The sequence below is a fragment of the Protopterus annectens genome, chromosome 2.part1, assembly GCF_019279795.1.
Source record: "Protopterus annectens isolate FY-2018-M chromosome 2.part1, PAN1.0, whole genome shotgun sequence".
Classification (NCBI taxonomy): domain Eukaryota; kingdom Metazoa; phylum Chordata; order Ceratodontiformes; family Protopteridae; genus Protopterus; species Protopterus annectens.
In genome coordinates this window covers 1,800,108,578-1,800,134,876 of record NC_056729.1, presented here as the reverse complement: position 1 = coordinate 1,800,134,876, position 26,299 = coordinate 1,800,108,578, and the positions used below count along the sequence as shown (strand labels likewise).

At 40.2% G+C, this 26,299-nt stretch overlaps 1 protein-coding gene across 7 annotated transcripts in view; it reads right to left on the bottom strand.

Moving 5' to 3' along the window:
• Positions 1–26,299, bottom strand: part of USP48 (ubiquitin specific peptidase 48) — a 3,461,715-nt gene that overhangs the window by 1,437,511 nt on the left and 1,997,905 nt on the right. The window lies entirely within an intron of this gene.

Sequence of the window (26,299 nt, the reverse complement as noted above, 5' to 3'; positions counted from 1 at the left end):
GCCATTGTTCCAGTTGTCGGTAGGAGAAGACTCTTCACTCTGAGGATTTTTTATATGTTACGAGAGATGCCAACGAGTAGTTCGTATTTTGGACTTAACATTCAATATAGTGGAATTTAAATACATCCATTCATTTGTGGCCGGATCCATGTGATGGTTTGTGTGCATTTTTTCGTTTGAAAGTCTGTGTGGCGTACTTTCAGATTACATCCACCATTTTGGGGCCAAGCGAACGAGAGGTTTAAGGTGTAATCCAACGTTTGGAAGTCAGCGGTTTTGGCTTTGGTCCGTTCTAAATGGATATATTAACATTTCAGGTACTGTAAGATTATTGAATGGGTGTATGTATATTCAGTCTTTTTTATATGCTGAATAGTGGAATTAGGTGCTCAAGCTCCTGTGTTTTTAAAGTTTACATTGGCAATAATTGGGACTTGATTTCTACATTTGGGGCTTCAGTTTTAATTTGGTCGTGGGGTACAACTGTGCCTAAGTGATCGCATTATTATACTACAGTAGAAACCGTATGAACAGGATGGTTTATGTGCAGCATAACAGTTGAAAGCTAATAAGCTGTTGATTTGGATGACACCATCTTGGGCGAGGTGAACGGAACGAAATGAGACGAGTAAAGTGTATTTTTACATTTTGGAAGTAAGCGGGTTTTGTTTTTGGTTGGTGTCCAACTGTTATACTTAACTATCGAGATACTGTGAGTTTACCAACTGTGTCAATAATTAAACTATGCGTTAGGGTTCCTAAGCCAATACCAATATTGGTTAATTTGGTCTTATACTGGGACTGGAAATCTATCATTTGGTTGATGGTCGCAACTTGGTCTCAGAATCAACGGAATTTATGTTTTTCTATCTACTGTTGTTTCACAAGATTGTGTTACGACTATTTGGACTGTAATGACATTGGACCCATCTTTTTGGATTTAACGGAACATCAGAGGGGAGGTTGTGTGTCAGGCCTTGGTATATACCATCGACAACCATATGGAACTTTTTTCCTGTGTTTTATTTAACGGAATACATATGGATGGCAGTGATTCAACGTAATTAGACATTTATGTGTTGAACTCCCTTTTGGGGTGTTTGTTATGCCTAATTTTGAACATTCTGTATTTCTATTTCTATTACTTATTTTGTTCTATATTGGCATAGATTATAACAACTGATTTACTTAAGTCTATATGGGGTTAAGTCAAATGTGTTTTACTACTATACTCGACTGGTTGATTTTCTGATACAACACACATTAGGGCTTTTTGCAAAACTGTTCAACCAAATTATTGGCTGAGGTGCCAATTTTGGTAGGTTATTTTTGTAGTATCTATTATACATTAGCCAATATTGTTGTGGCAGCATTTATCCTGTCATGCTGTATAATTAATGTTTTCCTATACACTGATGGTTTGTGATGTGTATATATTTTTTATGACATATGACAGAACTCTTTAGATTGGTCCACATTGTTTTTTGACTACTTACACCCTGCATACTAATTTATGTTTCATTATTTATTACTCTGGACCTGGCAGGCCCGACTTTGGCACATAAATTAGGTGGTGGATGCTATTTTATATAACATCATTTGTTATAACATCATTTGTTTATGGCCATTTACATTTAACTAAGGCAGGTTTGATTACCAACATGGTCAACAATTTTTAGATACTCTTTTGTGACAACATTTACCAGGACCAATAATTAAGATTTAATACACAGTCCCCTTGGTTCAGGTATTTTGGGCCATATAGGGTATTTTCCTTTTGATAGCAGATTGGGTACCATTATCACTACAGCCGTTGGCACTAGTGGCTATTAGTCTTGCTAATAGATTTAGGTCATCAATACCTTTTAGGTTGGGGGGCAATAACTAAATATATTACCATTCATTTTTTCAAAAGATTGCTACATCAGTATTTTATTATTGATACATTTGATAGACTGTTTCTTTCCTATAGTCATGACCAAGACTTTTTTGAGTAGAATACAGGTCAGTTATGCAAGAATGAATAATGTTTTTTGATGTGTTCATCTCATGTTTGGCATATATTTTGTTATATACCTATTCCCTTGAGATACTGGTATTTTGGATATTAGATTAGATTAGAAAGAGACCCTATTTTTATTGTAAGGTCACTTAATAACTATCTGGGTCCTTTTCTTGGTACTGGCATCGTGCTACCCTAAATTCTATTGTACTGGGTCAGTTTATTGGGTAAATATGAATCTGGACAATATTTTACAGGGTATGTGTGCTGATAGGGAGGATATCCAGGTGTTTGGACTGAAGTCTATCCCAAGCAACATGAACAATGATCAACAGGCTGCCTCTGCTGAAAATGGATGCCAATCGGCCTTCTTTAATTTAGAGAAAGCCCTAAAAGGGTTGCGAGCCAATATATGGCACCTAAGGCTTTTTAAGGCCTATTCTTTCAAAAAACTAGTCCCAAGGGGCCTCATATAATCAGGTTAAAACCCATGGTCAGCAGATCTGAACAGAGGTTGACCAATGAATGGTATGAGGCAGTACAAGAAGGATCTATGAGATTTGTACAAATATTGTCAGACTATTATGAAAGGACAATAGATTTGAATATTGCGGAGGTTAAGGACCTCAGTCTTACCTGTAAACAATTTGAGTCCAACAGTAATTATAGCACTTTGGTGGCCAATTTATCCAGGGAACTGACCCAGTATGATAAATTGACCAAAGAAAGGAAAATCAAAAAATTCAATCGGGACGTCAATGACTATGGCAGGGGACGACCTTTTGAATTACAAAAGTCGGTCAGATTTAAGGATATGACCATGGGTAGGGGCGGTGCCAGATCAAGGAAACGACCCAGACCTATTCTTAAAAATAAGGAACACACATATACCAGTACCTCAGGTGATGAGTCTTCTCCCACTGACAGTGAGGGAATTACATCTGATCACTCACCATTTAAAAAAAGAAGTAACATACCTACCCCTTTAGGGGTACGAAGAAACGACGCGGGGGGAGGAAACACCATAATAGGTCCAGATTTGGACTCAATGGATGGAATAGTCCAAGCACTTCTAAAATAAATGATATTCAGTACAAAAATGTCCTCAACCTTTCCAAATCTGTGCTCACTCTGGAACAAGAAAAATCTTAAATAAAGGTTTAGGATTTGTACCTGGCTTCTTTTGTGATCAATATCAAACAGTTAATGATGTTTTGGAATTTTGTCGCTGTCTGAATTTAAAGATATTTTTTCTGAAAATGGCAATAATAATGCTCAAAGATCTACTGAGTTTAGATTTCTCAAATCTACATTCCAACCTCCTGCTAATATCCATGTCACAGCCTTTCAACAGGCTGTACTTAGGGACTTACATTTTCCACCACATGGTTTCAACATACTCAAAGACAATATTCATGAAACTGAAAGGAAGGCGCTTAATGAATTAAAAAATAACAATAATATAGCGATCTTAAAGGCGGACAAGGGTGGTGCTGTAGTAGTCCTTGACATGGATTATTATATACAAGAAGGATTACGACAATTATCTGATACGAAATTATATATGAAGATGGATATTGATCCAACTTCTACCTTTAAAAAAGAGATTGACAACTTTCTGAGCAGTGCAGTAGAGAATGGCATTTTATCTACTACCATTGTCAAGCATTTAACGGTCAAGGATCCCAACAAACAGATACTATATTTACTTCCTAAAATACATAAATCACTGACTTCTCCACCTGGGAGACCTATAGTGTCAGGTCATGGTTCACTTACTGAACCATTATCAGCCTTTTTGACGGAATATTTGAAACCACTCCTAGTTAATGTCAGAGCTAGAATCAAGGATACCACACAATTTTTACAAATTATAGCAGAGACCCAAATTGAATCTGACTGGTTACTTTGTACATTAGATGTAAAATCATTATACACCAGTATTCCACACTGGGCTGGTCTTCAAGCACTTCAGTTTTGGCTTGAAAAAACTAATCTATATCCACCGGGTTTTAATACCCTTTTGATTTGTATGTGTGAGCATGTTCTCAATAAAAACATATTTTACTTCCAAGGTGAATGCTATTGGCAACTACAAGGCACTGCAATGGGGGCATCTTTTGCTCCAATATATGCAGATCTTTTTATGGCCTACTTGGAAGAATATTTAATATATGATACATCACACAACATTTATATAGTGGAAATGGATATTTGGCGAAGATATCTTGATGATTGTTGGATGGTGTGGCGGGCAGATATTGAATATCTCAAAGAATTTGTTGACTATCTTAACAGTAATATTTGGGGCATTGAATTTACAGTCAATAGCAACATGACAACTATTGAATTTTTAGATGTCAATGTTTACAGAAAGCCTGACAATACATTAGGCACGAAAATATCCAGGAAATATCCAGAATACAACACGTTGCTACATGCCTCAAGTATGCACCCCCGCCACACTGTCCGGAACATCCCTAAATCTCAGTTTCGTCGTGTCAAACGGATTAATTCCAGTGTGGATGATTATGAGGTGGCCAGTTCAGACCTTATGAATAGATTCCTTGATAGAGGGTATGCTGAGTTTGACATTAGATCTGCTAAATATTGCTCTGACAATTTGACTAGGAATCAGCTTCTTGAATACCAGGACCATCAGAATAAGAAAGGTGACGGGGTCTCGAAATTTGTCACCACATATGGTAGAAATAATCAGATTATCAGAGGAATCATGGAGAGGAATTGGAATATTTTGTTGGCCAATGACACTCTCAGACAACATCTGGGTACACGTTGCCAATTTTCTTATAGAAGGGGCAAAACTCTAAGTTCTATTTTTTCACACTATAAACATCATGGTAGTGGAGGGGCTAGATACAGACAATTAACCATGACTGGTACAGAATTAGTGGGCACTGTCCCTTGTGGGCATTTTATGTCATGTCATGCCAGGTAAACAAAACTAAATCGTTTAGTAGTGCTAATACCAGTAAGGTATACGATTTAAGGTTTTTTGGTAATTGTTCCACGAGTTGGGTCATTTATCTTGCAACCTGTCAATGCTCATCATTTTATGTAGGAAAAACTTCTCGGTCATTGAGGATTAGGATAGGGGAACATAGAAGCAATATTAGAAATAAGAAAATTACAAATGCCCTTTACCAACATACAGTTAAACACCCCACTGCCAAGTTTATGTTCACCATTATAGATCGTATTGTGGGTGACAGAAGCCACCAACAGGGGTGGGAAAATATACTTACACATAAAGAGAAATATTGGATCATACACTTAGGTGCCTTATTTCCCCCAGGTATTAATGACCATCTTTAATCACATTATGTATGTTTTATTAGAATATTATTCTGATGGTCAAATATTTGTGGTACACTGATGACCTTTTATGTATAGCACATATTTCTACTACCTATGGTTACAGTATTATTTTGCATTACCATATTAATGTGGATGTAATTTTTGTTTTATATATTCAGAGTATAATAGAAATTTAACTACACAAACTTTATTTATGATCATTTGGATTTGTTTATACATTATTATGTATACACATGCCTAGTTGGCATTTAAGGTCTTATTAGACCATCTCATGATTGGATATTACATGACTGGCAGATACTATAAATAGTATCAGATGTTTTGTTGTTGGCTCTCCTCTTTTTCTAATTTTTGCGTGCTCCACTGAAGAAGGTGATACCGAAACCGGTTTGGAGCTTGGGGTAGTTTTATATATCCCTATGTGACTTTTATAGCTTAATAAAGCTTTTTGGAACATATTTTGCTGGCCGTTGTGTTGTGTCATTCTAAGCAGATCTAGTTCCTGTTAGCCTGGGACGACATAGTTGATAGACCATGCTGCTTTGCCACAGACAGTCTTCACCTGGAACCTCTAGCTTTCGGTTGCTGGCTAAGGCACTTGCCTTTCCCATTATGCCTTTTTAGGCAAAGTCACAACAACAAAATTCCCAACGTTAAAATATCAAACACGGTCATGCTGCTAAACCCTAGGAGTTTAAATCAGAAAACTGCACTCTCTGGAAGCATTCCACTCTCTGAAGACGTTGACGTCTGTGCAGTCAGAGAAACCTGGCTCAAGGCCACAGAAAAGTACCCCAGCCTTACAGGGCTACAATGCCTTCTACATTTTCAGACTGCAAATTGAAGGTGCAAGAACCAAAGGAGGTGGAGTATATATCTTTATTAAAGATAGAGACACCTCTAAACTGGTTAGACAAGAAAACTTTATGGAGCTACTCCAAGTCCAAATTACCATAGGTAAGAATCCCCCCCGCCTTCAGATCACTGTCAGTTACAGGTCCCCTTCAATGAACCAAGATGCCCATACAGCTTAAATAGATGTACTTGGGACAATTATTAGTCATGGGTGACTTCCACCATCTGTCCATTAAATGGGAAACTTATATGAGCCCAACCTCACTTGCACAAAAGTTCCTGCACTTTGTTAACTCAAATGCCCTGGAACAAATAGTGCACCACCCCACAAGGGCCTCCAGTATTCTAGACCTGGTCTTCACCAACATGAGTGACCAATGCAAAGCTTCAAGTGTAGGGCCCACACTGGTTAAATCTGGGTCTATATTACATCACCAAACACTTAAAAAAAGTGAACGGTGATTAATCGACCCTATGTAAGCAAATGCTTACAATTTCAAACTGTCAGAACAGCGTTTTTTCCTAGGGCAAAAAATCGCTACCCCAACAAAAATAAATAAATAAATAAAACACTTTAAACATTACATTAAGTGGGGGGTTTTGCCCCCCACACCCCCCTACTTAAATATATCAACTCCGAGACCGCACTACAGTGCCGAAAATAGCAAAGTAACGAAGCCGTCAAGCAAATTCTTTGCCAGGGAAAGAATTTGCTGAAAACCACTTCGATATTTTGCAGTTTCAGGCTTTTGAGTTCGACCAAGACTCATTCAAAAGAATGAGTCTTCGGTCTTCTAATACGGAATCTTAAATCTAACCATAAATCAGTCATCTTTGAAGTAGCAATAGCACCAGAACTCCCCAAAGGAGATGTCAGGCTGAAAACCTTTAGCAAATCTAACTATACCCTCCAAAGGGAAGGTATAATCTACTTTCAAGCTACAGTTTCCACCGATGGCATTGACAGCTATATTAAGTTATACACTGATGCACTGTATAAACATCTACACATATGTACAGACACAACCGTGCTGAATAGGATTAAAGCAAGATCTTCAAGAAAAAAAGCAGCTTGGTGGATATCTATCATTAATAAATTATACAATAAGCGAAAGTCCTGTCTAAAAATAAAAAAAGTGAGATCCTAGAACTGGAAGAACACCCTCCTCAGCCTAAACAAACAAATAAAACAACTTGTAAAACCTTCATAGAGCAACTATGAGAAAAATTTAGTAACAATAGCCAAGGATAACCATAAGGCTTTCATAAGCTACGTCCGCAACCTAAAAGGTAGGACTCAGATATGTGCTGAACTAATTGTGGATGGAATCACACACAATGACCCTGTGGAAATTGCAAACCTGCTGGCAGACAGGTTTGGCAAAAATGTCATCCTCCCAAGCGTACTACAAACTATGTTTTCATCATCTCCTCCTCCCTGCAACTCCAAGAGCAAGTCAAAAATGTTCTCTCCAAGGCTAAGAACACAGCCTCTATGGGACAAGGTGGCATTCCAGACTGCGTTCTTAAAATTCTAAAACAGCAGCTAGCTACTCCATTAGGCACTCTATTCAACCACAGCCTGAGTACTGGCTTTGTCCCCACCGAATGGAAAACAGCAACTGTTATCCCCTTCCATAAGGGTGGCTTGGCAACAGTCCTAGGTAACTATAGCCCCATAAGTTTAACAAGCCTCATCTGCAAGGCAATGGAATGACTAGTCATGGATCTCATAAATAAGGATACAGATGACCTCCAAACCCCGGCTAAGTCCCAATTCAGTTTTGTCAAGGGCAGGTCATGCCTGCTAAACCTGGTGGATCTCTTTAAGAACATGGCCAGAGCCACAGACTAGGGCAAAGCTGTGCACACAGCCTATCTTGACTTGACCAAGGCCTTCAACACTATCCTACATTCGGGCATCATTGACAAACTAACCCAGTTGAATATCAACCCCTATGGGATCAGGTGCGCTGCAAAATGGATGAAGATCGCCAACACTCAGTCAAAGTGAGAGACTTTACCTCTACCAGCAGATCTGTCACCAGTGGCATCCCACAAGGGTCAGTGCTGGGCTCCCTCTTCTTCGGCATATACTTCTCAGAAGTCCAGGTAAGAACGGAGGAGCTGTGGCTAACCAAGTCTGGGATGACTCCGAATTAGGTGCTATTACTCAACCCCCTACCAATGTCAGCATACTTCAGAAGGGGCTTACACAGACCATTGGTGCCAAAGCATTAAACTAAATGCTAAAAAATGCATCATCATGCAAAAAACATTGTCCCTGCTGATTATAAAACAAACAATACACTAAGTACCAATTCACTAGTGAGACCTGAGAACACAAGCTGACTGTGACCTCAACACTGACCACCATGTGTCTGCTGTGGTGAGGAAGGCATTCTATGTTGCTCACCTAATTAGCAAAGACATCACTTCAAGAGCAAAAGAGGTTACAACTCCCCTGTACTCATCCCTCATCAGGACCTATTACTGAATGTAATGCTCACTTAGGTATGTACCTGTACCAGACACCTGCAGCAACTTGAGACCTCAGAGATTTCTAAGAAAATTCAGGGTGTCCAGCCCATCTTATATGGACAGACTGAAGTTGCTCTTACTGTACTCAGTAGCATACAGACTACTTAGATGCGACTTATGTCTGGTTTAGAGGGCTATCTCTGACCCAAATCTGATGGAAATGCTGTACATCCATAAGTCAAATGGGAAAAGAGCCACCCATTTCAGGGACCTCACAAAAGCCTGCTACATAAACAGGACCTGATGGAGAGACTGATGCATCTCACAGAGGTTGCCACTCCTCTGATACAGGTTTCCAATGCATATCAAGTACAGCACCTCCATGACCCTGTTTAAACACAACCTGGACAACTGGATGGGAAACCGTAAATTTCTGCTGGGGATTGCCCCAGCTTCTCTCCTGGACATGGGCAGTCCTTGCTAGAAAAACCTTAGGCATAGATATCTGTCATCTAGTACTACATTGGGATTTAAAGACTAGGCTAGTAAAGACCCTCAGGTCAATAGTCTAGTAACATCCTATGACCCTACAGCCCAATGCATTTTAGGATTCCGTGACTGATTCTAACTGCACATTAATCACATTTTAAATGATCTGGCATAGCATATCGCACTGTGAACTCTTTAGAAGTAAGAGGAGAAAATAAAATATTGTGTGGGTGCATGTTCTGTTCATCTACATTCTAAGTATGCCTTCATCTCCCTATCCTCAGTTTAAATACTCAAGACTCTCGGGTCTTGGACAAAGGACAATAATACAGTGTGCAATGACGTTGCATGATGCCTGCACACTGATCAACAGCTTCACTTCAGCTCTTCCAGTGTGAAAAAAGAAACTGAAATACAAGGGCCAGGAACTCTTGTCACTTTTAGTACATTCAGTTACTGTAAGTACACTGTCTGGATGCCAGCAAAGAAAAGTGAGAGTCTGAAAGAAAATCAACTAGCAAGACAGAACACTGACTGAGAAGAATCCTGCAGCTGTTCAGCAAAAAGCAGTTCAAGCTCTAGCTTTGGTGTAATAGATGGCTTCCAGTAATCTAGAGGAGCAAATAGGTCAAATGTGCTCAGAGTTGGTTAAAATAAATGCAACACTGAAGGACTATGTCAACTGAAATAACATAAAGATGGAAAAAAATGCAAGAAGCTTTATACAGGCATTCAAGATGAGCTGATAAAAATGAAAAAAATCAGGTCAAAATGAAAAAAAGACTGGCTAAGTATGAGACTGTTCAAGAAGAGATGTTTCAAAAAACGGTACAATTAGAGGACAGAACACTTGGGGAAAATATGAGATTTTCTGCTGTACTACAGAAACTAGAAGGAACAGACTACTGTACTAATTTTATGTAGTCACAAAGAGGAAATTGGACTGTTTTTTCACAGCAAGAACTGTTAATCGTAAGGGCACTCTGTATGTACCCTCAAAATCTTCCCATAAGAAAGCAGCCAAGACCTGTATTAGTAAAGATGCAAACCTACCAGCAGAAAGAGTTGACCGGGTTTCTATTACGTGATCAAAGACGCATCCTGTCGAATGCATCTTGATCAAACATAAAAGAACGAAAAGGAAAAAACAGCGAAGCAGCTTTTAAGTGAATTCTTTCCCTGGGAAATAATTCACTTGGCCGCTTCCATTACTTAGCTGTTTTTGGCACTGCAGTGCGATTTTTGGAGTTGGCATATTTAAGTAGGGGCAGTGTTTGGGGCACAGCCCCCCACACACACGTCAGGGGGTGTGGGGGGGCAAATCCCTCCACTTTATGTAATGTTTAAAGTTGTTTTTTTTTTTGGAACAGCAATTTTTTTCCCTTGGAAAAAAATCGCTGTTCTGAGGTTTCAACATTGTAAGCTTTCACTTACATGGGGTCGATTAATCATCGTTCGCTTTTTTAAGCGTTCAATGATGTAATATAGACCAGAGTTGATCCTGACAAAACTGTAACAAAACAGCAAAGTATTAAAAGTCGGAGACAATAGAATGTTTGTGGAAAATGATTATTCACTGTACATCAGGCAGAAGAGAAACACATTTATTCCAGTAACTGAGGAATGTTGAGAGGCAGGTGTGATATTCAAGCTACTGTCTCCAGCTGTTGTCAGAATATTTTTTTCCTAAAGGATCAAGTCATATTTTGATGCAGAACATGCTAAGGAGGAAATATAAAAGTTTGTTCAACAAAAGTTGAGCCATCAAGCAGACGACTCTGCTTCTCATTCTTCTGATGATAAAGCACACAGAGACTGACAGTAAAACGTCTTCCACTGTTCCACAGGAAAATGATTAACAGACTAATAAAACTACAGGACCTGATAAGAAGAACTGGAACTACCTTGGAACTGGACTGGAAACTGGAGTTGGGAGATGGAGATGAACAGGAAGATAATCAACAATGTGGAAATTAGTGAAAAAATGTGAGACCGCATAGCGTCAGTTGCATTTGTGGAATATGGATGCATAAGAAAAAGTGGAAAGAGTGGAGTTTCATTGACTTTTTTAAACTTGTGGGGAACTGAAAAGCATTTGCCTCACTTCATGTCATTAATGTTTCGAGAGACATGGAGGAGAGGGGGAACAAGAAAGAAAAGGGCAACTAAGTAAAAATTTCTATTCTTAATGATATATCTCTATGAAATGTTTCACAATACAACTTGCATGTTTTACAGTATTTTCAGTTGTTCTTGTACACGACTAAGTTACTAATGTAAATAGATGCCATTTTTTTTCTTTTTCTCTCTCTTTTTTACTATTAAGAAATGTAGGCACCGCAATGCAAAAAGAGAAGAAAGGCAAGAAAAAAGCATGTTTGAATTAATAGGCTGTAATCTTGCGTTGAGATGGGAATGGGGTGCAAAAGTACATAGATCATGGCATATGTAGACCTGATTTGTTTTCTCTTACTTTTGCACAGGAGAATACTTGGTGGCTTAATCTACTAACAAGTTTTAACTGGAAACAAGTATATAAGAAAAGGTTTACTTTAGCAACAAATGTTTCAGCTTACCTTTCAGGCTGCAGCAGCAGAAGACTATATTTTTCCTCTTACATTTCCATAGATACAAGCTGATAATAGGGCATTAAAAAGCCAGAACACTGGCTTCTTCACTGATAAATGTTAATGTTTTCTGAAAGCATGCAAGTTTTCACATCTGGGAGGGGAAAAGAAATAAAAAAGAAAAGTGTAATTAGAAGCATAGGCAATAACATGCATTTTAGCATGGATAACCTCAATTTCAGGTTAATTAAGGCCTTTGTTTTCAGCTGTCTATTTGGGACAAATGTTCCTATTAGGAAGGTTAAACTTCAATGTCTAAAGCTGTACACAGCTGTGATTGTATTAAGTTAACAGGTTATAGGGGGATTTTCTGGGTGTTTTTTTTAGGGTTTTTATTAAAACAAAAAAAATCTTGTAAAATGTGACAAATGTTCCAATGCTGATAATAAAATACTGTATAAAAGGACTAACCTGCCAAACATTTGTAGGTTCATGCATCTCAAAAGCTGGAAAAATGCATTAAAAAAAGCTACAGATACAACAGGTGGGAATAATGATGTCTTGCCATAACAGAAACATTTTCCATATTATCTTGGAATGTAAATGGCCTCACTGATGCAGACAAAAAAGAAAGAATATTTAATTACACTAAGAAATACAGAGTGCAAATTGCAATGCTACAGCAGACACATTTGGAAAGAACTGGGTATGTGAATTTGATAAAGGATGGATATTCATCAGAAGATCAATTACAAAGGAAAAGAGTTCTTATATCAATTGTTAGAGGAGCTCCAATAGTGACAGAAGAGGGAAAAAGATAACTATGGCAGATTTGTGGTAGTAAGAGGCTTCTAGCTAGGGATGAGGATTAAACTGACATGTATTTATATTCCACCTAAAACTATTACGGAGCTTATATTTTTGGAAGAAATAGTCAGCTATCATCAGTAAATATTAATTACAAGTGGGGACAATGAGGATGTATCTGGGGAGACCTAGAAGGGAAAATATAACAAAGGAGGGTAGATTTCTGAAAAACTTTATGAAAAAATATGGTACTGAAGACGTCAATTCAGTAGTAGGAACTCAGAGAACTTACCTATTATTCTCCAAGTACATTAACTAGCAGAGACTATACAAAAAATACACTTCACAGGAACATGAGCATTTAATTGATAACAAATCCAATAACTATTTAAGATCATATACCAATAATTACGAAAATAAAAATGCAGGATAATGAAGTAGAGGTGAGACACTGGCACTTTCCCACCTACCTTCTAAAGAGAGACGAATTTAAGGAATGGGTAGTGGAAATTATTCGGGAGTTATTAGGGAAGATAAGAATACTCCATAAGTTATATTTAGTGAATGGGATAAAATGAAAATGGAGTTTTAAAACAGGGTAGAAATACAAGAAATGAGATCTGGTTAAGAAGTAATTAGAATTATTTGGAGGGGATGACAAAGGTTAAAATATTACAGAATAAGGAAAATCTCAAAGAACAAGAAGAGGCCCAACTGCAGGATGCTACAGAGAAAAGAAGGGACTACCTGGACAATATGCATGCATCTAGAAAGATTACTGTTAAGCAACTGATTTATTTTTTAACAACTCCAGAGCACAAAAAATTCTAGCACAGCTAGTTAGGCAACAGAAAGTAGAAAATGTTGTTTTCAAACTTAGGGACCTATAAAACGAAAAATAACCAGAGATCCTGTACATGTATTAGAGATATTTCAGAAATGTTATGAAAAATTGTATAAAGCAGAGAAGAGGGCAAATCAAGGAAAAAGCATAAATGGAAATATTTATGGAAGACTTAAATATGCCAAGATTAGCCATAGGCAAGTCTCAAAAATTAACAGTTAAGACTGCAAAAAATGAGATAAAAACGATGATATATAACCAATATGTAAGAATGTCTCCAAGAGTAGATGGTATTCCAGCTGACATTTGGAAGCCAGGATGGATGAAAGTGTTAAAACATCTGGAAGGTTTTGTTTAATTATATTTTACAAGGAGAGGAGGCACCAACATCTTGGAAAAAATTGGTGGTGGCTGTAATACCTAAAGATGGCAAAGACCCATCAGAGCCAGCTTCATACAGCCCCAATTCAATGTTAAACCATGATTATAAAGTGTTTATTTCTATGATGGCTAAAAGAAAAGCAAACATGATACCAAAATTGATACATATGGTTCAATGTGGATTTGTGGAGGTGAGGCAACCATTTGCCAACATTAACAGAACAATGATGACCCAAGGGAAGCTGAATGTAAGAAAATACTGCTATCGTTGGTGGGTCCTGATGAAGAGAAAGTATTTCAGAGAGTAATCTGGGATTTTATGAGTAGGGCAATGGAAGCATTTACATCTCCTGATGCAACAATAAGGTTAATTACAAGGAAATATGAGGGATCTGAGGGAAAAAGCAAAGTGGAAAGGCGGGGGGTCCTCTTTGCCTTTTACTATCCCACTTATATTCAGAACCACTGGCAAAGAAAACAAGGGACTCAGAAATTCAAGGACAGAATTGGTACAGTGTTCAAGAAAAGTTGGCTTTATTACTATTTTGTATCTGATGGAACCAGAAAAGGACATCTCAGTGTTGTGGAATATTCTGAGGAAGTTTTTTTCCTCTGGATATAAAATGAACAAAGAAAAAATAATGGCTATTGCCGTAAACTACATGCTCACACATGAATGGTTCAGCAATACCCATATTTATGAGGGCATGATACAATTATGTACTTAGGAATATGGATTAAAATTGATTCTGTTATGGCAGCTAAGGGTATGTGGGAAGACTCTAAACCAAAGTTGAGAAACTGGAAGCTCTTGCCTACTGATAGATATGAACAGCAAGATTCAAGTAGTAAGTGTTTTAGTCCCCTTAGTTTTATATATAGGTGAGGCTTTTTTTTAATGAACTATAGGAGACATTGTGGATAGTAATTAATAAAGGTGAAGGATTTTATATAGGAAGGGAAGAGGGCAGAAGTCAATTGGGATAAGCTGATTCTCCTAACAGAACAAGCAGGTTTAGGATTACCTAATTTGAAAGGATATTATAGGGCTATACAGTTAAAGGAAAACTCCAACCTAGAACTATTCACTCTATCTTTGTTTCCTGACTATTTTAACACCTCAGACTCAAAGTGCTTTATTTGTAATTTTAGCTTGTTTTCCACAACATGGCTACCAATGGGGCTTGACATATCAACATGATCTTGTTCTCCCTCAACCTTTTCTCATTCCTATAATGCTTTGCATGACTCATGCCAGACATAAGGAAGTGACTTTGAATTCCCATGCCACTGACAAATAATGGGATTTGTGAGGGTCACTGTTATTTTCTTTACCTTCTGCAAAAGGACTGCTTCTTTTCTGTCTCTAATCACTCATTTATGTTTGGCTCAGACCTTGTTTTATAGGTTCATATGTTCATGTAGTTGAGTACTAGGCTAATGGCCCTGGAGCCTTTACAAGACCAGCCCATAGAAGTGCCCTGGCATCGTGCTGCCTAACTTTAGTTCCCAGTGCCTCTGTCAAGTACAGCCATTGGAGTGATCCCCGGGGTGAACTTTCTATTTCCCATCCACTCATCAAGATTTCTCTTAAAGAGGGCCAGTGAGGTGCTCTTTTTGACATCTATGGAAAGTCTATTCCAGAGCATGGGAAGTCTCTGGGTTATGAACCTGTCCCTCCAGCATGTTCTGTTGATTGTGGTAATGAGGTTGAGGTTTCTGGAGTGTGTGGTGGGGAGGGATTAGGTTTCTTTAGAAGTAGCATTTCTAACAGAGCTGGGTCAGACGTGGCTTTGTAAGTCAAGCAGAGATCCCCTCTTAGTAGACGATACGAGACAAAGAATAGCTGTAGCTTTTTTGAGTCTGCCCGTGTAGGATGTGTTTAAGGCTAAGGATCCTCTTCATGAGGTACTTTTCTGGCCTTTCCAGCTGTTGCATGTGTACATGCCAAATGGGGCATTATACTCGATGACTGGCCTTATGAGGGAAGAGTAGAGAGAGATGATGACCTCTTTCTTCCTGGAAGCAAAACCCTTGGTAATGAGATGTGCCACATAGGACTTTCTGACCACAGTGGCAATGTGGTGGTCGAAGGAGAGGCTGCTGTCAACCTGTGTCCCCAGATCTCTTATAACACCTTCAGTGTTCAGTGGGCTCCCATCGATGTGGTAATTAGTGGGAATTGAGTTTTTCCCAAAGGGGATGACTATGCGTTTTTTGGCATTAAGCTTAAGGCCATGGTTTCAACACCATTCATCGGTCTCAGTAAGGCCTTTCTGTAGGATGTCTACATCACTTGGGGAGTTAATAATAGCTTGCAGTCATCTGTGAACTTGGTCAGACAGAGTCCCTCCCCGTTTTGGCCTGGAATTCTGAGAAGTAGATGCCAAACAGGAGAGGACTCCCTATGGGACTCCACTCGTGACTGGTAGGCAGTCTGACTTGGAGTCTGCTACTTTCACACTGTGGGTTCTATCTGTGAGCCAATTTGCAACTCACCTAGTGATATAGGGGTTGATGCCTAGTTTGGTGAGTTAATCAATAATTTCAGAGTGGGGAATGGTATCAAAGGCCTTGGCCAGATCGAGGTAGGCTGTATGAACTGCCTTGCCCTCATACACAGCTCTGGTGACTGAGTCAAAGAAGTCAACCGGGTTGAACAGGCATGATCTACCTTTCACAAAATTAAGTTGTGTGGGATCTATTGTTTGGAGATTCCCTATAGCCTTGTTAATTAGGTCCATGATGATGTGTTCCATAGCCTTACATATCAGACTAGTCAGGCTAATGGGGCAATAATTCCCAGGGTCTGTATTCGCTCCCTCTTTATGGAGAGGGATGACTGTAGCAGTGCGCCATTCGGTAGGGACAAAGCCTGAGGTGAGGCTGTGATTGAACAGGGCATATAGATGTGGTACGAGTTCACTTTGTAGTTCATGTAGAACACATCCAGGGATATTGTCGCATCCCATGGAAGCTGTATTCTTGGCCTTGGACAATGCAGCTTTAATCTGTGCTGCAGTAATGCTGGGTGCCTGGCATTCCTCTGGTATTGTGATTGGTCCTTTGGGGGGAGGGGTAAAACTGGCACTAAATCTTTCGGCCAATATGTTGGCAACATCTGTTGGCTCAGTATAGGCAGTACCATTGAACAGTAACTCACAGCAAACCTGGGTATTGCCATGGAGATTCTTGACATAACTATAGAAGGCTTTATGGTTGTTTTTAGTGTCTGTTGCAATTCTGCCTTCATAAATGGCTTTAGAGGTTTTGATGAGGGATCTCATCTATTTGTTGAGGCAAATAAGGGAGTTTTTCCAGTCTTGAGACTTCACCTTTTTATGCACTTTAATGGCAGGGGGCCAGCAGATTGGTTTCCTTTTTTTTGGAGGACAGCGTCTTGGTTCTGTGGGTATGGCTAGTTCCATGCAATTATGTACATGTTCCTACAGTGCATTGGTGTATGATTTGGCAGTCATGCATCTAGTTTCCATTGACATGGGTTGGGTGCTGTGAAGTTAGCCACCTCTGTTTTTAAGAGCCCAAAGTCAGCTTTGGAGAAGCTTTTCATGGTGGCTACCTTTGCGGGGGTTGTGGGTGAGATGTGGATTTCCATGGGGATTCGTTTCTGGTCTTATCTAACCAGAGAGGAATTGACTACTGGTGTGGAGCAACAGTTGCCCATGTTAGTAATAACCAGGTCAAGGATGTTGCTTCCTGTAGTGGGGTAAGAATTAGCTGGTCCAGGGCACTGGAAATGATGAATTCCAGGAAGCGGTGGGCCAGTCTATTGGTGCATAAGTAGTTTTCCCAGTTGGAGGAGGAGGAGTAGTTGAAGTCACCTAGTATGAGACTGTTGGGTTGGACCTTAATAGTTTCCACGGTGCTTAGGCACGTGGAAATGGTTGGGGACCTATAGCAGGCTACGACTACAGTGGTTCAGCGGTAGTGTTGTGGCCTCACAGCAAAAGGTTCTCCGGTTCAATTCTCGGCTGGAGTGCCTTCTGTGTGGAGTCTGCATGTCCTCCCTGTGTTTGTGTGGGTTTCCGCCCACGTTACAAAGACATACACCTGGCCTCTGCTAAAAATTGGCTTTGTTCCAAGTCGGACTTTCCCGGTTAAGAAATGATAAATAAATAAATAAACGACCTTACCCGCTGTCTTTCCCAATGTTATTTTGTACCTGAAGTATCTTAGATGTGATATGCTGGGCTACTAGTCTATAGCTGTGCATATCCTTTATGAATATGGAGACACCACTGCGTCTGGAGCTTCGGTCCATGTTCTGGGACTGAAAGATGTGGAATGAGTTATAGCCTGGTAGCACAGGGGTGCTTTCTGTTGCTTTAAACCAGGTCTCTGTTACAGCACAAATGTCGATGTTCTCCATTTGAAGATTGCTTCGAGCAAGTGCATATTGAGATTTAGAATTTTAATATTGAGAAGTATGACTCTCAGATTGCATTTATTTATAGCTGTTACAGTGGTAATTTGGTTTTTGGAACATCGCCTAAAAAAGCACTATAGGGGTGGCAAGAGCCTTACCCAGTGTTCGGAAACCCAGGGGTGACAGATGTAGACCATCTCTGGCAAAGCATCAAGGTCTGTCAATCATGCCATCCCAAGCAGACACTGGATCCCCTTAGAATGACACCAGAAACTTAGCCAATTGTTGAAGTCAATCATTTTCTGCTTGTACTGCGATATCATTCTGGGCGACAGTAGGATGCTGCTCAGGGCTAGGGTCATACCTGCCTGGGCCACATAATCAGAGAGCTCCTCCATGTCTCTTTTCATGTAGTTCAGGGAGGTGCATCCTCAGGTCATTCACACCCACATGGACAGTGACAGAGTCATGCTTGTACTTGCTGTGGAGTGGCCTGAGTGCGTGTGATGTGTTGGATTCTGGCATCTGATAGACAGCTGACTGTTATCTTCTCCTTATTCAACATAGGTTCATAGGTTCATAGGTTCATACTAGGCTATCTGCCCTAGGGCATTTATAAGCCTAGCCAGAGTATGTTTGGCTTTCGCCACCCATTTTAAATTAATTTTGCTATGCCCTTTTTCGAGGTTAGTATATTGTGCCTCTGTCTAACAGTGACACAGAAGTGATACCCGGGGTAAACCTGTGATCTCCCATCCACTCATCAAGATTCCTCTTGAAGAGAGTCAATGAGGGACTCTGCCTAACCTGGACTGGGATTTTATTCCATAGTGAAGGGAGCCTCTGGGTTATGAATCTGTCCCTCCAGCATGTCCTATTTATTTCAGTGCTGAGGTTCAAGTCTCTCGTGTAGCTCGATGGGATTTGGATTTTTTGAGGTGCAGCATGTCCCTTAATTCCGGGTTGGACATGGCCTTATACGTCAGGCACAGGTCACCTCTGAGCAGTCGGTATGCCACTGAGTAGAGCTGGAGTTTCTTTAACCGGGCAGCATATGGCATCTGTTTGAGCCCTTTGATCCTCTTGGTGAGGTACTTTTGGGGTCTTTCCAGTTGCTGCAGGTGTTTGGTAAGGTACATCCCAAAAGGGGCATTGTACTCGATTATGGGCCTGATGAGGGATGAGTAAAGAGGCACAATGACCTCCACTAATCTAGATATGAATCCCTTCATGATTAGGTGGGCTATATAAAATGTTTTTCTAACCACTTTGGCCACGTTGTTGTCAAATGAGAGATTGCTATCAACTTGGGTCCCCAGGTCCCTAATGACTTCTTCTGTACTTAATGGATTACCACCTATGTGGTAATTTGTGGGCACTTTGTTTTTGCCAAAGGGGATGACTATACACTTTTTGGCATTTAGCTTGAGGCCATGGCTCTGGCACCAGTTGTCTGTTTCTATGAGGCCCTTTTGGAGGATGTGTGTGTCGGCTGGAGAGTCGATTATGGCACCCAGTTTGCAGTCATCTGCGAACTTGGTCAGCCACAGTCCTTCCGTGTTGGCCTGTACCTCCGAGAAATATATACCAAACAAGAGAGGTCCCAGGACTGAGCCTTGTGGGACGCCACTTGTAACTGGTTTGGAGTCTGACATGGCTCCAGCAATTCTAACCATGTGGGTTCTGTCCTTGAGCCAGTTTGCAACCCATCTAGTGACATAGGGTTTATATTTAAGCTGGTGAGCTTATCTATAATGCCGAGTGGGGTATTGTATCAAGGCTTTTGCGAGGTCCAGATAGGATGTGTGGACCACCTTCCCTTCACAATGGCCTTGGTGACTGTTTCAAAGAAGTCAACCAGGTTTAAGAGGCAGGATCTGCCCTTAACAAAGCCAAACTGGGTAGGATCCAGTGTCTGTAGGTCCCCAATATCTTTATTTATGAGGTCCATAATGATCCTTTCCATAGCTTTGCAGACCAAGCTAGTCAGGCTTATGGGGCGATAGTTTCCAGGGTCCGTTGAGGCACCACCTTTGTGGAGAGGGACCACTGTTGCTGTACGCCACTCTTTGGGTACATATCCTGTAGTAAGGCTGAGACTGAACAGTAGTTTTATGTTTGGGTTTAGCTCTTCTTGGAGTTCATGTAGGGCGCAGCCTGGGACACCGTCTGGTCCCATTGATGCTGTGTTTTTGTTTTGGAGAGAGCGGCTCCCACCTGAGCATCTGAGCACTCTGCTGGGATAGATATTTGCCCTTTTGGTGGGAGAAGTTTGCGCTGAACCTGTCAGCTAGGATGTTGGCAATGTCTGTGGGATCAGTGTATTTTTTGTCATTTTGGACTAATTCTGAGCATATCTGTGAATTCCCACCCAGGTTCCTAACATAACTAAAGAAAGCCTTGTGATTATCTTTAGTGTCCTGTGAAATTTTTCTCTCGAAGCTGGCCTTTGACGATTTTATGAGTGCCCTTAGTTTTTTGCTAATACTGATAGAGATGCCTTCCCTTTTTGGGATTTTGCTCTATCATGTAGTAGCTTCCTCCTTCTATTGTATAGTTTGTTTATGGCTGGGGTCCACCAGACAGGTCGTCTGCCTTTGGAGGATTGGGTCATAGTGAGTAGGACATCAGTGTGCCTCACTATCGAGTCACCTATGATTAGTGTACTGAGCAAGCTGTTTTGCCTTAGGTTGAGGGGCACACTGTGTAGGTCAGCTATGTGTCTTGTGGTTTGTGTTATGTTGTGGTGGTCGAGTGCATTTTTGCCTTGGAGGTCTCTACTGTTTGGGTAGATTTCTATTGAGAACATCCGTAAAGGTGGGGGGTGTGGGGTTTGTGTTTTTATGTGAGAACTGTGATGGTGGGTGTTCTGGAGGGCTATGTGTTTTCATGTGGTGTGGTGCAGGTGTTGACCTTCTCCTCTTGACCAGCTATTCCGGTCTTGGCTTGAGAGTGCATGGCTTCCAATTTGGATATACAAGTGCATCTCTCACAAGTCTGAGTGTTGGGAGGTAAGAGGAGAGGGTTGTCTGTGTGCATAAAGCAGTTGCTACACTGCCTCAGAATGCCCAAGTTAATAGGAGAAAGCGCAAGGAACAGACCTTTAGACATGCCAGGAAGGATGGTCATGATTACCAAGTACTGGAGCTGTTTCCTTATATATTCCTTTTACAGGAAATATGTCACTCAAAGTGTCCAAGTCTATACAGAGCACTGGAAACACTTGAGGGGGAAACTAATACGTAGACCCTGAAAATTTAAGGATGAAGTATTTAGGCAAATATTCTGAAGTTAGAAAGCAATCAAGCAGTACTCATTGAAAAATAAAGAAGGCCATAGACGAGGGGAAGGTGGTTCACACAGCCTACCTTGACCTCGGCAAGGCTTTTGAAGCCATTCCCCACTCAGGAATTATAGAAAAACTCACCAGCCTGAACATAAACCCCTACATCAAAAGATGGGTTGCCAACTGGCTTAAAGACTGAACTCACACGGTAAGAATAGCGGGCTCCAGGTCCGACTCTAAACCAGTCACAAGTGGTGTCCCACAAGGCTCAGTCCTAGGACCTCTACTGTTCAGTATATACTTCTCAGATGTACAGGCAAACACAGGAGGGACTATGGCTAACCAAGTTCGCTGATGACTGCAAACTGGGAGCCATAATTGACTCTCCGGCTGACACGGACATTCTCCAAAAGGGCCTTACTGAGACGGACACCTGGTGTCAAAGTCATGGTCTCAAGCTAAATGCCAAAAAATGCATAGTCATCCCGTTTGGGGGAAAAACAAAACACCTATGAATTACCATATAGGTGGCAGCCCCCTTAATACAGAAGAGGTAATAAGAGATCTGGGGACCCATGTAGATAGTAATCTCTCCTTTGACAATTGCCAAAGTAGTTAGGAAATCCTTCTATGTAGCCCATCTAATTACTAAAGGGTTCGCATCTAGAAATAAAGAGGTTATAGTGCCCCTCTACTCATCACTCATTAGACCCATCATAGAGTACAATGCCCCATTTGGGATGTACCTCATAAGACACTTCCAACAGCTGGAAAGACCACAAAAGTACCTCACCAAGTGGAATAATGGCCTCAAACATATGTCCTATGCAGCCCGACTGGAAAAACTCCTGCTGTACTCAGTGGCATATCGCTTACTCAGATGTGATCTCTGCCTGACTTACAAAGCTATGTCCATCTCAGAATTGATGGACATGCTCCACCTAAAGAAATCCAAGTCACTGTGAGCCACTAGCTCTAGTGAGCTAAACCTCGCCACAACAACAAATAGAACATGCTGAAGGGATAGATTCCTGTCATAGAGACTCCCCATGCTTTGGAACAAAATTCCTAACTACATTATGCAGAGCCCCTAACTAACACTCTTCAAGAGAAACCTTGATGGGTAACAGAAAATACACCTCTGGGATCACTTCATTGGCTCTTCATGACAGAGGCTCATTTAATTAATCAATGGGGCGGCGAAAACTGACAAACTCTGGCTAGGCTTATAAATGCCCTCGGGCAGACAGCCTAACCTAAGAACCTATAAAAATTTATCTTGTCAAGAATGATAAAAAGAGGGGAGTCGCATGAATGGCTACTGCCTGGCTACTACTAACGCTGGTCTCAACACAGCTTCATTCTGTTGGGATAGAATACTCCTTTGCTTCTTCTCTCACCAGAAGCAAAATGTTAGCACTAATCCCAAGAAGAGAAGCAGGCCACGACTTGTTTGGTGATCCACAGTCTTGTCCCAGATGATGCAAGGGTCTCTGTAGGCTTGTAGCCTTTTTCTGGTAGATGCCTCGAATAGCAGCCAGACCAATCAGGTACGTTAAGCACAGACACTCACTCTCCAATCAGAAAGAGTCGGGAATCAATCCACTATGCCCCTACTCTCACCAGGATCAGAATATAAGCACAGATTCCAAGCTGTCACATATAAAGCAGTTATTAAGCTTTCTGGTGATCAGCAGTCTCCAGGAAATAATATAACTGCACTCCTTCTCTCACCAGGAGAAAAAAGAAGCACTGATCCCAAGATGACTACTGAGAGGCAGAATGTGGGATCTCCAGTAACTGGTGGTCTTTGCAATAGATGCTTAAAGGTAAGATGAAAAAAATAGTTTATCCTAAACACTGCAGTGTGCACTAAAGGAGTTAGATGTGAAAGTAGGTAACTTAGTTTTACCTGTCTAAAAAGTTAAGCTTTAGTGGAGAGTCACTATTTTAAAACAGCAAGACAGATTGAAAGGGGGTGGTCACTTCTGTATTCTGGTACTATGGAATACAGTAAGATGGCCAATAAATTTAAACAGTTGAAGGGGAGTGATTTCCCAAATGATAATGTTGTGCTAACTCACACCAACCAGTAAAAGCAGAGAGGAAATGAGATATATGGTCAAATGAACATGAGGGGCAGGCAACTAGAAAGACAGTGGTGTTTAAAAACACAACAGTAACCAGGTGGGAAAATTTCTGTTTGACTCAACAGACACAGCTCTGGTCTCTTTTCAAGTTGTGATATGCAGTTAAAAGCAGAATACAAGTAAAACACAATGTAAAGAAAACAAATAACAGTATACAAAATAGAAAAAGGCAATAAAGTAATACAAAATACAACAAATAAAAGCAAACTAACCTTTCCCTCACAGCAAACTGTAGCAGAATCTGAGTGAGCCTTTCCAGTAAAGCTATACTTTGAAGTTATCCAGCTACTGCCAGAAAAGTAACTACATTGTAGGCCATTGTTCAGTGTTTTCTTTTGTAGTTCAAGAGGAATTGAGAGTCCCCTTCCCCCACACTACTGCAGAGGTGTTAAAACTGTCACTGCACTGAGAGACCCTTGCAGAATCAATTCCTCTTAGACTACAAAAGAAAACCCTTAAAGGCCTAGGCCTGCAATTTAGTTATTTTTCTGTCCGCAGCTGGATAATATCTAAGTACAGTGTAAAGCAAGGTCTGAGCAAAACATAAATGAGGGTGATTAGAAACAGAAAAGAAGCAGTCCTTTTACAGAAGGTAAAGAAAATAACAGTGGCTCACTCAAATCCCATTATATGCCAATGGCATGGGAATTCAAAGTTACTTCCTTATCTTTGGCATGAGTCATACAAAGCATTATGGGAAAGAGAAAGGGCTGAAGGAGAACAAGATCATGTTGACACATCAAGCCCCATTAGTAGGCATGTTGTGGAAAACAGGCTAAAATCACAAATAAAGCACTTAAGAGTGATTTTGAGGTGTTAAAACGGGTCATGAAACAAAGATGGAGTGGGAAAACCCCCCCCAGATATTTTTAGTTCTAGGGTGGCATTTTCCTTTAAGGCTCTGATATATAACACAATCAGAAAGCTGCAATTCAACGTGGAAAGGGGTGATGATGAAACAAGGGGGTAAATCAAGAAATAAGGAAAGAGTGGATTTGAGGGTATGGATCCCTAATGAGAATAATGGTCATAATAAAGAATATTATATTCATGAAGTAGCAAAAAGTATACAAAGATGGGAGATAGGAAATTCACCCTGGGGATCACTTCTGTGGCTCTGCTTGAAAGGGGCACATGAAAATAATTTTCTTGGGTGGCAAAAGCCAGGGTACTTGTTTGGCTAGGCTTATATAGGCTCTAGGGCCAATAGCCTAGTAATTGCCTGTGAAGAACTAAGCCAACACAGGAAAGGAAATTCTGCTGATAGGGATGACTGCAATAGAAAAGGCAAGAAGAGACTGGAATTTACTGGAGGAAGCAGATAAAGGAATCAAAGTACTGGGAACAAATAGAGCAGGAAAGGTAACAGAATGGGAAGGGGCCAAGAAGACATTTGGTTTGCAGGCAAAAACTAGCCTTCCCTATCAGGGATGGCTAAGAGTTCAAAGAGAAATGGAAAGGGAAATCCTAAAAGAAAGGGCTGCACTGGTTGAGTTTTTTCATTGAATCTAGAACAGAAGCTGTTATTAAAAATGGGATAATTAGCAGGACATATAAAATATTTCACAATAGCTAGAGGAATCAGTGGAGTTTAGGAAAGATTGGTATGACAGATTAGATAAACAATGCATACAGAAGCAATGGCAGGATATTTGCATGTCTCCCAAATATCCAACAAAATCCCGAAGATTTAGGATTTTGCCTAGAAGTGTTTGCATGAATACTTTTATACCCCAAGCAGACTCCCAAGAATTTTTTTCCTCACATAGATAGCAAATGTTGGAGGTTTAATGGGGAAGAAAGAGATATCCGGGAGCATTTGTTCCCAGAGTGTTCTGAGCTGACAGATTTAAAAAAATCCCTACAGACTAGTCTGCTGGGAATACTGGGTGAACAATTTGAGCTGGGACACATGATCTAAATTGCCTAGACATAGTAAGGCCTTGTTAAGTTTAATTCTGGTGGCTGCCATAAAAGCAATTACTAGAAAACAGGAATCAAAGTCTAAAACAACTACACTTGTAGTAGTGAATAATATAACAGAGATAAAAGAACAGGAAGTGGGAACTTTAGAAAATGGTATGAGTAATTTACATAAAAATGGAAATTATGAAGAAAATGTCGCAGGAGGAGTAAGGTTTAATGGAAGGCAGAAACTGAACAATTTATGTAATGTTGCTTTGATTATATGATATAGAAAATACATGCGGTGTACGTTGGTAAATCTGAACTTGTTTGATTACTTTTACATAAATGTAATTTTGCCTGTGTCACAAATACTAATTTAACAAAGATGTTTAAAAAATAAAAGTGTGCTTTTAACTTTTTAGCCATGATGCCATGACTTTTATAATCATCTTTTAATATAACAGAAACTGAGCCACCAGTTTCTTCAAATGAAAGAAACAGAGGGCCTAACAATCCAGCTACTTATCTAAATTGCATATGTAACTGCCTTAAGGCTCTCATACTCAATTAATATTAACATTTTTACAATTACAGACCAGCACATGATAATCTTATTTCAGACCTAAAAGAAGGCCATAAGAGTTTCCAGACTCTAAACGTACCTCAGACAAGTCTTCCTCCACCTGACAACTGCAAACTGCAGTGTCACTCAGCAAGCTTTCTTAACATTCCAAGAATTTTAAACTTTCTATCAGTTCTGGCATCCAACCTATTTGCTTCCTTTCAGGCTCCATCCCAGAAGT